Below are 12,203 nucleotides of genomic sequence, written 5' to 3' on the forward strand. Positions count from 1 at the left end.
GCTTGCTGAGGAACTTGATCTGCATCTTTCTATTTGTTAGAAAGCTGCAAAGTAGCCTCTGCATGTTGTCAGATAGTTGAAATAGGGTGCAGAGTTTGTAACGTAGGCCGTCGTGCCATACTGTGTCAAAAGCCTTTTCGACGTCCTTTGCAATGAGGGCCGTCTTGGCCCTCTGGTGCTTATTTATGGAGAGGTAGTTTGTTATTATGTTCAGTGCGTCTTGTGTTGAGCGGTGTTGTCTGAAGCCAAATTGTTTATCTTTCAGTATGTTTTTGTGTTCTAGGTGATTCCTGAGTTTATGATTAATGAGTTTTTCGTATACTTTCCCTAGTGTCTCTAGTAGGCTGATCGGTCTGTAGTTTTTAGGGTCTGTCGGGGATTTTGGGGGTTTTGGAATGAGGATTGCTGTGGCTTCTTTGAATGAGCTTGGGAAATATCCTGATGAAATATCCGGAGGCAAACCCTCAGCAGTTTAAAGACCAACTAATGAAAATAGAACACTGCTTGGAAAACCTCACAAATCCAGCTCCGAACATCATCCTGCTTGGGGACTTCAACCTACGGCACCTGAAATGGAAGCACCTGGCTAATACAGTAATATCAGAAAGAATACCAGGAAGTAGCCTAAATGAACAGGCACATACAAATGACCTGCTACGGATGTGCGACAGGTTTGCCTTAAACAGCAAATAGTAGAACCAACTAGGAAGGAGAATACGCTAGACCTCATTTTCACTAATAATGATGAATTGATCAGGAACATAATGATTACAAATACCTGTTACTCAGATCACAACTTAATTGAAGTTATGACAACCATGGGGAGTAGACTTTCAAAACCAGTCCAGATTCCCGGTGGAGGAGATTTCAGCAAATTCAACTTCAATAATAACCAGATAAACTGGGAGCAAATAAACCAGGACTTCACAGAAATAAACTGGGAAGAACAGCTAGAAAATGCAAACCTGAACCAGTGCCTGGAAAAAATAAGCTCAGTAGCACTAGAAATATGTTCAAACCGCATACCCCTAAGAAAAAAGAGGAAGAGATGCAGATTGGAACGGAAACGTCGTTCCCTATATAGGCGAAGAAAACGAATCGCGGAACAACTTGAGAGTCGCACCCTATCTCAAGAACGGCGAAGAAGGTTAGGTAGAGAAATAGAAACAATTGAACGGAAGCTACAAGAATCATACAAAACCCAGGAGAGGCAAATAGAGCAAAAGGCCATCAGTGAAATAGAGAGAAATCCGAAATATTTTTTCTCCTATGCAAAATCAAGATAAAAAACCACATCTAGTATCGGGCCCCTGCGAAAGGGAGATGGAACTTTCACCGATGACAACAAAGAAATGAGCGAGCTACTGAGGAAGCAGTACGACTCTGTTTTCAGTGAGCCATTAAACACACTAAAGATTGATAACCCAAATGAATTTTTCATGGATACGATACCAACATCAAATCATATATCAGACGTCACCCTATCCCCACTGGATTTTGAAGAAGCCATAAACAGTATGCCTATGCACTCTGCACCAGGCCCGGATTCTTGGAACTCCATATTCATAAAGAACTGTAAAAAAACCACTATCGCAGGCCCTCCACATTCTGTGGAGACAAAGCCTAGATACTGGCGTTATTCCTGATTTTCTGATCTAGGAGGAATAAGACACCAACAGCATGGGGACCTATTTATTTAATTAATAGTAGAAACAAATAAATAATTTTTGCAGACCATGTTAATGAAGCAGGTAACTTGTATAATTTACAACAGCATAAATACATGTATAACTTGACTACACTACAACAACTTAATAACATTAATACATATGCTTATAGCCGGTAACTAAATAAAACATGGTCTGCAGAACGCCGAATCCTTATTAACTATGTGTACAAGTAAGGCAAACGTTTAACATAATTTTCAAGTAGAATCAGGGCTTATAGAGTAGCATATAGTGGCCTAACACATGACAGAAATAATGCGCCAATCCCAGACATAATGTGAAATCGTAAATTACCAGTAGCTGTAGAATACACCTAGAGGGCAAATTTAACATTACTCTTACAAGTCAGAGTAAGTAGCTGCGGACAGCGTAATACTTAGGGGCCGGCGCTGCACCCCCACTCCGCAAGGCCAGCAGGCCGGACCCCCCCCCCGCCCCCGAAGGGCGAGTGCCCGCTGGCCGCATAAGGAGCATCAGCGTGTAGGGGCGTTGACTTCTCATCTGACGTTGGGGGCCGTGCCACCAGGAATGGCGTCGTCGCAAGTTCTGCGTCGCGGGGTATCATGGAGCGTTTCCTTGTCTGCGTCCACATCCGTGCCTGTACACCCGTTACCTCTGCCGTTAAAAACACAGTCAGGATTTCCAGAACTGAAAAAAGGTACAGAGTTGGGCGTACATGGCTGGTAAATGCTGCTAGGTAAGCAGCATCCTGGAAGTGAACAATGGAGCCCCTTCTGGTGCATGTGTATACAAGGCAGGCGTCTTGATGTCCGCGTGTAGTGGGCGTATTACCTCGGGCAAGCCTCGCGTGCTATGCCTCGCCACGCCAGGACATCCTCGTGGCGTCGTCATGCTGTATCCCGCCCTTGCAGAGGCTAGCCCAGTGAGGTTGACCCCAGGGCGGGTGAGTAGGTCCTGTGTGTGCCAATCCTTGCAGTCCGTCGAGAGTGTTCATCGTGCGCGATCCTATGTTCTCCGTCCATGAGGTGTTCCCCGATGGTCTGTAGTCGTTCTCGTGCGTACTTCGTGTGCTGTGCACCGCCACGCCAGGTCGTCCTCGTGGGCGTCGTCGTCGCTGTATCCCGCCCATGCGGAGGCTAGCCTAGCGAGGCTGGCCCCAGTGCAGCTGAGTAGTTCCTTCATTTGCCCATCCGTGCAGTCCATCGAGAGTGTCCTTCGGGCGCAAACCAATGTTCCCCGTCCATGAGGTGTTCCCCGATGGTCTGTAGTCGTTCTGGAAATATTACGGCAGTAAGGGTTGGCAGGGGTGAGCATGTGGCATAAGTAGGACAGTGTGGTAAAGCAGGGGGGGAAATTAAACGCTCCGAAAACCAAACGAACAGGGCTCCTTGCAACAAGCTGAAAACAACATTGTACAGACCATATACACTGACGGAACACTCAAAGTATGTTAAATAGTAATGATGATAAATTAGATAACGTAAAGTAAATGAAGCACTGATGTTGCAGTTAATCACAAAATGTTAAATATCACAGTTGTGGGGCCGACCTACACCTGAAGGCCACTGTTGTCGGGTTAGTCTAAAAACACAACGCATGGAAGTGAAAAAGTGTGTACTTCTATTATGATTAAGGCTTGAGTAATAATACCGGATAGAGTATAGTCAAGTCCACAGGATCCAGTGGATGCCGTCTTTCTAGGAGAGGACTAAGGGCGTGCTATCATGCTCACCCTTAGCGGCAGGAACTGAAGTCAAGAAGTGGGTGGGCTACCTTGAACCGACATCACCGGAGACGTAGACTGCAACGCCCAGGCGGTCAAGCCGAATTGATCTGAACAGATATTGGGGAAGAGAACACTCTAGGGGTAATTTAAGTGATGACAGACGGGTAACACTCCCCAGTCTAGGCCACCGCAGGTAAGGCAGACTGCGACTAAAGCAAGCTGTGGGTAAATGCCTATTATTACATATTATTGGTAAGCCCGATGTTAGGAATGGTACCTAAGCAGGATCGTGGGGAAAAAAACAAACAAATTCGTAGGATGAGTGGGCAGCATACCGCTGAATCAGATTGCGTCAGGTGGGAGCAGGCCGATCTCCTCGTCCCGAGGGGTTCTCATGAAATCATGATATTATACGACTTTAAATTAACTAAGTACTTCAGTAATGACAGGGAGAGAAATAATTCCTATTACCTTTAGATATATATAGATATACAAATAAGAAATGTACATAGATAGCCTTAAATGATTAGCAGGATATAATTATGTATCTTGGACCACAGCGACCGAGTATAAAAATTGAGCTCACCAAATGTGCTGTATAAGAATACCATAAAGACTATCCCCAACAGTCTGTGGATAGAAAAACAAATTAATAATTGATAGAATAAAGCGTCCCAGACTGTTACAAGTAAGCGGATTAATGAATATTAAAAGACATTAACATAACTAAGTACTTTTCATCTACGGGCTCACCATAGCCCGTGTTTCTTGGAACTCCCCATTCCAGGCAGCGAATCTTCAACAACAACAACTAAGTACTTTATAATGACAGTAATAGTAATTCTCAATATCTATTGTATAGATATAAGTATAAAATTAACAAATATAAACTTAGAAAGCCTTCATAATTATAGTTTTTAAATATGTTCCGGAATCCCAGTTACCGATTAATTAAAAAGAAGGCACAATTGTGAATAGGATTTAATTACGGTAGGGTAGGCCAAGGTGTGACGACGAAATAATGACTAAAAGGAAGGCATCAATGTTTAAGGTTTATCGTTAATCAGTAATAACAAATCCAATAAAAACACATCCCAAACTTAGAGAAATAAGCAGCGTAATTATTTAACTATTGTGATTAAAGTTTTAATTAAGTTAGGTAAGGGTAAGAATGATTGGGGTTGTGAGAATACGTAGCATTGCGTAGTATTTACAATCTTGGAAAGCCTCGAGTACCACAGCGTTTCAGGATGAGGGAAGTACCATCAACAAACAAGAGAGGTTTCAGATTTTTCAGAACAGAATACCTAATTACCTCAGTGATAACAGGGATAATAATATAATCCATGTAACATATAATAGAAGTACAAATAGCGAATGTCCATAATCCTTAAGTAATTACAGTATATAAATATGTAGCGTGAATAAGTTAATGAATATGTGAAGAGTAAATTAGTAAGAATTAAATGCCTTAAAGAAGTACAGGATTAAATTTGTAACGTGAGACCCAGCGACCGACAATAAAAAAAAATACCGCACTTGACTGGCCGATAATTCCTAAGTAAGGAAGAAGCATGCGACTACAGAATTACCTAAAGGGAAGCACTTAAAGAAAATACACAATAATCCGAACACGAAAACAGGAAGAAAACTTCCCTACTTCGAAGAAACAGAGAAAATAACAGTTGATAAGTAACTGTGTGAATGAGATATTAAGCCAGTGAAGGGAAAAAATAAGAATTAAAAGTGTGTAGACCGCTTGACCTGTAAGTTTTTTAGCTTAAAATCTTGAAGAGTAAGAGTAGACTTGACCTTAACTGTAATCCTATTGGGACGTGACAGGATAAGCTCACGCGCCAATGCTACCGAGGACTGAAGAAGGATTAACTTAATTAACCCACTAAATGAAACGCACGAGACAGAAAATTAAGTTTTAGTTAAATTAAGCAGCTTAAATATTTAACTATTGTGATTAAAGTTTTAGTTAATTTATTGAAGGACGAATTGAAAGGGTGTGGGAGAATACGTAGCATCACATGTTATTTACAAACTTGTAAATCCACGAGGACCTCAGCGTTTCAAGAAGAGGGAAGTAGCGTCACCAACAAAGAGGTAGCTGAAGTAATACAGAACATAATGCCTAAGTACCTCCGAGGAACAGGAATAATAAAGAACCCATGTACAATTAATAGAAGAGCTAATAACGAAATGACCATAAGCCTTAGTAAATTAAGGTCTATAAATATGTATCTTGAATAAGTAATAAGTGTGTAAAGTGTAATTTAGTAAGAATTAAATGGGGATAGTCTGTTTAACCTGAAAGATTTAGGCTTGAAAGCTGAAAGAGGAAGAATAATACTGCCCGAAACGCTTTGCGTAATAGTGGCTTTAGGCATTGTATGTACTAGCTCTATCTATAAAGCCAACAAACTTTGTAAAATCTCTTTATGTATGTACCTTACCTAAATAAAAATTATTATTATTATTATTATTACTTAATCGTAGCTGTAATCCAACGGGAACGTGGCTTGAAAAGCTCACGCGCCCCTGCACCCAAGGTCAGAAGAAGGGAGTAACTTAAGTTACCCGTTGTCTAAATGAATACTGCACCAAACCCCACCCACTGTAAAACTTATATTGAAGAGTAAAACCTTAATCTTAACATTAATTCAAAAGGAAGACTGCAATATCCTGCCCCGGAGGGATTTGATCGGCTTGAACGATCGTAAGCAGGTATTAACTATATTCAAATATAATCCAACATAATAATAAAAATAGAATACTCCGAAGTAATCAGTATAATAACTATATGACCCATATAAAATACATATCAACGTATAAGTACCCAATAAATTGAATATAAGAAAAACAGTTCTTTAAACCATCACTGAGACCTGCTTGTGTCCGGAGAGACACACACACAACAAATTAAAAATGTGGTAACTGAGTCCCATACAGCCCACAAAGAATCGCGTCCATTACAGTCTAAAATTAACTGAGTCGATTACATTGAATTCCATCATATGTTGTCCTCCGGATGCAGGCCGACAAATAATTTGATTTACCTATTGCGATTAAAGTTTTAATTAAGATGTGTTAAGCGTAAGATAAGTATAAGATTGGATTAAAGAATAACCACTTAATGTGTAAACCACAGCTTATAATCTTAATGCTGGAGATTAAAAGCTTAATCTCGTCCGAAGGAAGTTAAATCATGACTGTGACATGCATGTGTCCGGACGGCACTGACTCCATAAATATAAGGATGATAATAAATATAAGAAATATAAGGTCCAATACAGCGGTTTCCATAGTAAGTTACTCTCCGAATGCGTGGTACGTTTATCAGCCTCGTGAATTTGCTGATTGCAGATCAGCTGTAACGGCAGCAGTTGGAGCGTCGTCACCTGTTGAATAGAAAAAAACAATTTTTGGGGGGGATGTCAAAGAGATATTTATTTCTGGTGTGGTGAAAATGGGTCCTTGCGTCTGTCCAGGGAGATTTTCGGAGCAGCAAATTATAAAATTGGTTACTGAGTCCATTGCAATGATATCCAACATCTGAAGTCGTTGTTGGTGGGACATCCTGCTCCACCAGCGGTCAAACTGGTACAGCCAGCGGCCAGGGACAATCCACGGCCAGGGGCAAACCAGCAGCCAGTGAGGATGCATAAAAAATTTCGGGCTTAACCAGCAGACAATAAGTCTGGCAATCCAGCAGCGAGGCGGCCGCATAATAATTCCGGGCTTAACCGGCAGACAAAAGGTCTGGCACTCCAGCAGCAAGGGACGCTGCATTAAATTCCGGGCTTAACCGGCAGACATTAGGTCTGTCAATCCAATAGCGAGGGCGGCTGCATAGTAACTCCGGGCTTAACCGGCAGACATAGGTCTGACAATCCAGCAGCGAGGGTGGCTGCATAATAATTCCGGGCTTAACCGGCAGACATAGGTCTGGCAATCCAGCAGCGAGGAGAGCTGCATAAAAATCCGGGCTTAACCGGCAGACAATAATTCTGGCAAACCAGCAGCGAGGAGGCTGCATAAATTGCATTAATTTATGGTACGTGAAGTGAAAGATATGTATAATAATGTATTAAAGAATAACCTCTTATAGTGTGTAAAACACAGCTTCTAATCATATTGCTGGGAATTAAAAGCTTAATCTCGACCCCGTAGGATGTTAAAACATGACTGTGACCTGCTTGTGTCCGGACGGCACTAACTCCAAAAAATATAAGGATGATAAGAGATATAAGAAAAAGGGGCCGGATTCAGGAAGGTACTTACGAAGGTTTTTCCTCTTAGATAAGAGCGTTTTCCGTCTTAGCGCCTTCGTGGTGGCTACGTCCGTATTCAAAGAGCTACCCTAAGTGGAAAAACCTTCGTAAGTTAATTCCGGGATTTAAGTGTGGTTTCGACCACTCGTAGCTTTACGTAAACTGGATATAAGTCATTTTTTCTCTACTACATAACACTGGGATCGATTTATGATATTGGAACATGACCAAAATATTATAGCTGGTGAATCTAGTGAAGAAGAGTCCTTCGTGTTAGTTATATATGCATTCTCTGCTTGAAACTTGAAGTAAATATGTGTTTGATGATAGTAGAATTAGTTTTATAATAGTAAGATATTATACCAGTAGTTATTAAGTAAATAAACACTGGTGACACTGTTGGCATTCAGGCACATTCCTATGTTTGTTTCCTTAGTGTAGACTGCAGTGTGGAAAACTCCGCTCCTTTCCATGACTGTTACATCTAGAAACAAACACCACCACACACTACAATCACCACCACACGCTACAATCACCACCACACACTAACAACCAATATCACACATTACAACCACCACCACCACACACTATAAACCAATATCAAACCTACCCATACTATCAAAACATAGTCTCCCACGGGGACTGGTCAAGTCGTATACTGCAATTTCGGATACCGGGCTAGAAACAACTTCGTTCACTGAGAAGTTTGTACATACAAACCATTCCGTTCGTATATGCGCTGGTTTGTGTTCGCTGTTGTTCTCGTCTGAATAAATACATGGCACTTGTTCATATAATTAGCGCTTCCATTATTAGAATTATTTATCCATTATTAGAATAACAAGGTGCAAACCATACCCCCTTACAGTTTAAATCTATTTATTTATATACAAGAAGGTACATTGGGTTGCGAGAGTACATAACATTTATTAAGAGGTACATTGTAGCAAGATTTGAGATTAAAGGATTTAAGACTAACACGTTTAGAAACAAGGCGCCCCCGAAGGAGGCTATTATTTGTTATGCACCCCATACTCAACCAGTAAGTAGTGGAGCAAAACATAGATTACATGGTCATAAAGTCTTAATCAGACCAATTCAATTCAATTTCTTTCTTTATTATGCACCCCATACCCATCCCGTGGGCGGTGGTGTAAAGGATTACAGAGGCACATAATCGGTTCAGGAACTGAACCTTGTAGTTCGTTTAGCTAAGCAAATATCAATTTGTGACGCTAGTTACAAAATTATTAATATTATATATACATGTACACACTCTCATACATACATGTACATATATATATATATATATATATATATATATATATATATACGTATACATATATACATACACATACATATCTAATCACCTACACAAATACACACACCAATAATCTTTGTGTCACAAGTGATCAACAAGAGGCTCACAACAGTCACTATACAAGGCACTTTACATCTATGGTGAGTCACACAGTTACTAGTCTTGCTGCACACCCACCCAACTGGGCGGCAGCTTTACAGTCATGTGCATGCATTACCTACAGTAAGCAAATTTTGGATACTTCGCTAAGATTTCGAGCAGCACATCATTATGAATGAAGTACTTACACATTTCTTGGACACTATTGATGGTGTTATCTCTAAATTCCGCGATTTTTCACATTCCATTATATAATGACGCAAAGGATGCGAATAGTTCTGCTGACAGAGCAGAACTCATTACATTTAGTCAAATCTACATCAGCAGATGTTACAAACTCCCAGAGGTACTTGTAGCCGAGCCTAAGCCTAGCAGTGGTAACATCTAGATTCTAGAAGTCTGCTAACATTATTGGATGACCCATAGACGTGCGGTTCTTCCTGCATAATAGAATGATGATAGATGGAGTAACTGGTTTGAATTTCACTTTGCCTCAAGTCTCCGAAATTTAGTTGATGTTCCTGAGATATTGCTGCCCTCAGGCTGCTCAAAGGCAGTCCAAGTTTGTAATCAATTCCCTCTTTACGAGCAAAAGTCTTGGGCAACTCATCAGTTCTCAGTGGCTATTTTTACATTATCATTTACAACTAACTTAAGTTAAATAACAACCAGTAAACAGACTGCTGTTTTCTAATTCTAGTTCAGGCACTTCCTGGGATAAAACGCGAACATTCCTTGAGGAACTGTGAGGTGCTTATCTGTTTTTCCTCGTAACGGTCCCAAAGCTTCCACAAATGTTCCTGTTTCTCTTTATTGCCCTTGGGGCGACTGGACTTTAGCTTTTGATCAGAAACCAGTTGGTATTGCAAGGTTACCAGGGACGCCTCACGGTATAGTAAGGGGATTAAAATATATAAAGCCAAGTTGTCCCTCACTGCCCTTTGATTCAGACGCTAGTGCCCTCCTTCTACGTCATTGTTGGTCCTCACCAGTCGTCTAAATGCACACCAGTTCCCCAATTCTCACACACTGTTGCACAGCCACGTATTTTTTTATGTAATGAGTTAATTGTGTCGTTAAGGGTGGACTGCTAGCCGACTTTTCTAATTCAGCAAACGCCTTACAATTATGTAGTACATACGTACCACATAAGTACGTGTGTGTTACACACGTACACACACACACCTTGTCAAGCACAAGACGAAGCTTGAAAAAGTTTAGTGGTATGCCAATAGGCTAGTCCCAGGACTAAGAGGCATGAGTTACGAGGACAGGCTGCGAGAAATGCACCTCATGACACTGGAAGACAGAAGAGTAAGAGGAGACATGATCACTACCTACAAAATTCTCAGAGCAATTGATAGGGTACATAAAGATAAACTGTTTAACACGGGTGGTGGGCGAACAAGGGGACACAGGTGGAAACTTAGTACCCAAATGAGCCACTGCATGGGATGTTAGAAAGAACTTTTTCAGTGTCAGAGTAGTTAATAGATGGAATGCATTAGGCAGTGATGTGGTGGAGGCTGACTCCATACACAGTTTCAAATGCAGATATGATAGAGCCCAGTAGGCTCAGGAATCTGTACATCAGTAGATTGCCAGTTGAGAGGTGGGACCAAAGAGCCAGAGCTCAACCCCCCGCAACTACAACTAGGTGAGTATACACACAAACACACACACGTACACACGTACACACACACACACACACACAGACATACACACACTAATGCCTCTATTCACCTTGCAGTAAATAGGAACCTGAAAGTCAGGAAGCTGCTAAAGGCTGCATCTTGGGGATGTGTGTGTGTGTTAGATAAAAATATATGTTGTTTAGATATGATGGAGGAAAAGAGGCCGAGAGTCGGTACATTAGACAACCGACGCTTAGAAAGGCGGGGTCCAAGAGCTAACAGCTAAATCTTGGAAATAATAAATTAAAATATTTAATACACCCACATACATGTTTCACATTATTTTGGCTGAGGGCACACTGAGGGCTGATGGCCCCGTCGACGGGGCAGGAAGTCGGCGGTTGATCAAAGGCCTCCCACTTCCTCCACATACCTGAGGATTATTCCGGCTTAATTTTAAACGGAAGTAATGTCTTGGCATTTACGGCTTCAGCGGGTGGGCGGCTCCGTGGGTTTATTACACTATGAGTGAAAACAATCGCCTATTCTCAATTTTATATTGCCGCTTGTAGAGCTAGAAGCTGTTGCCTCTTGTGTGCGTTGCACAAGGGGATTAATATTTGGATTAATATCTTTCAATATTTCCAGTATTTTTTAAGGTATCGCTTAAATACCGAAGATACTGCTATTAGACACCGCTTAATTGACAATGTCTCAACAACGCAGGCTAAAGATGTGCGTGGTTCATGCTATTGCAATGCTGCTCATTTGTTTTTCAATGATGGGCCTTAGTTGCCCCCTCTCTAACTTACCGTTCTAAATACCCCTTCTCCATCTTCCGCAAACATTTCCCCTCATACATCTCCCCCCTTTCCTCCTGTCCCCCCTGTCCATCTTTGTCCCCCTGTCCATCTTTGTCCCCTGTCCCGCACTTTGTCCCCTTGCCCACATTTTCTGTCCTCTGTCCCAGATCCCTTTCCCCCCTCTGTCCCCTGTCCCCCTCTCTGTCCCCCTGTCCCCCCTTTCCATCTCTCTGTCCCCCTGTCCCTCTCTATCCCATTGTCCTTCTCTCTGTACCCCCTGTCTCTCTGTCCCCCTGTTCTTCTCTGTCCTCCTGTTCCTCTCTCTGTCCCCCTGTTACTCTCTGTCCCCCTGTTCCTCTATGTCCCCCTGTCCATCTCTCTGTCCCCTGTACCTCTCTGTCCCCCTGCCCACTCTTTCTGTCCGCTGTCCATCATCTGTCCCCCTCCCTTTCCTTCAGTCCCCCAATCCATCTCTGTCCCCTTGTCCCTGTTTCTCTTCCCCTGTCCCTATCTCTGCCCCCTGTCCCTCTCTCTGTCACCCTTTCTGTTGTAACAAACTAGACTGTTGTAAGACTTATCCAGAGTGGTTTATTGACAAAAGAGAATGGGAAGCTGAGCCCGCATGGTGACCTGGGAACCTGACCCCCAGGGG

The 12,203-nt window shown here is 42.0% G+C and overlaps 1 long non-coding RNA gene across 1 annotated transcript in view; it reads right to left on the bottom strand.

Moving 5' to 3' along the window:
* Positions 1 to 1,678: 1,678 nt before the first annotated feature.
* The window catches only part of LOC138364247 (uncharacterized), a 15,073-nt gene continuing 4,548 nt past the window's right edge, over positions 1,679 to 12,203 (bottom strand). The window contains exon 2 of the long non-coding RNA XR_011228352.1: positions 1,679 to 2,961. This is a non-coding gene — a long non-coding RNA (uncharacterized lncRNA). The remainder of the gene's footprint in view (positions 2,962 to 12,203) is intronic.

The sequence above is a fragment of the Procambarus clarkii genome, chromosome 13 (genome assembly GCF_040958095.1).
Source record: "Procambarus clarkii isolate CNS0578487 chromosome 13, FALCON_Pclarkii_2.0, whole genome shotgun sequence".
In the NCBI taxonomy this organism is placed as follows: domain Eukaryota; kingdom Metazoa; phylum Arthropoda; class Malacostraca; order Decapoda; family Cambaridae; genus Procambarus; species Procambarus clarkii.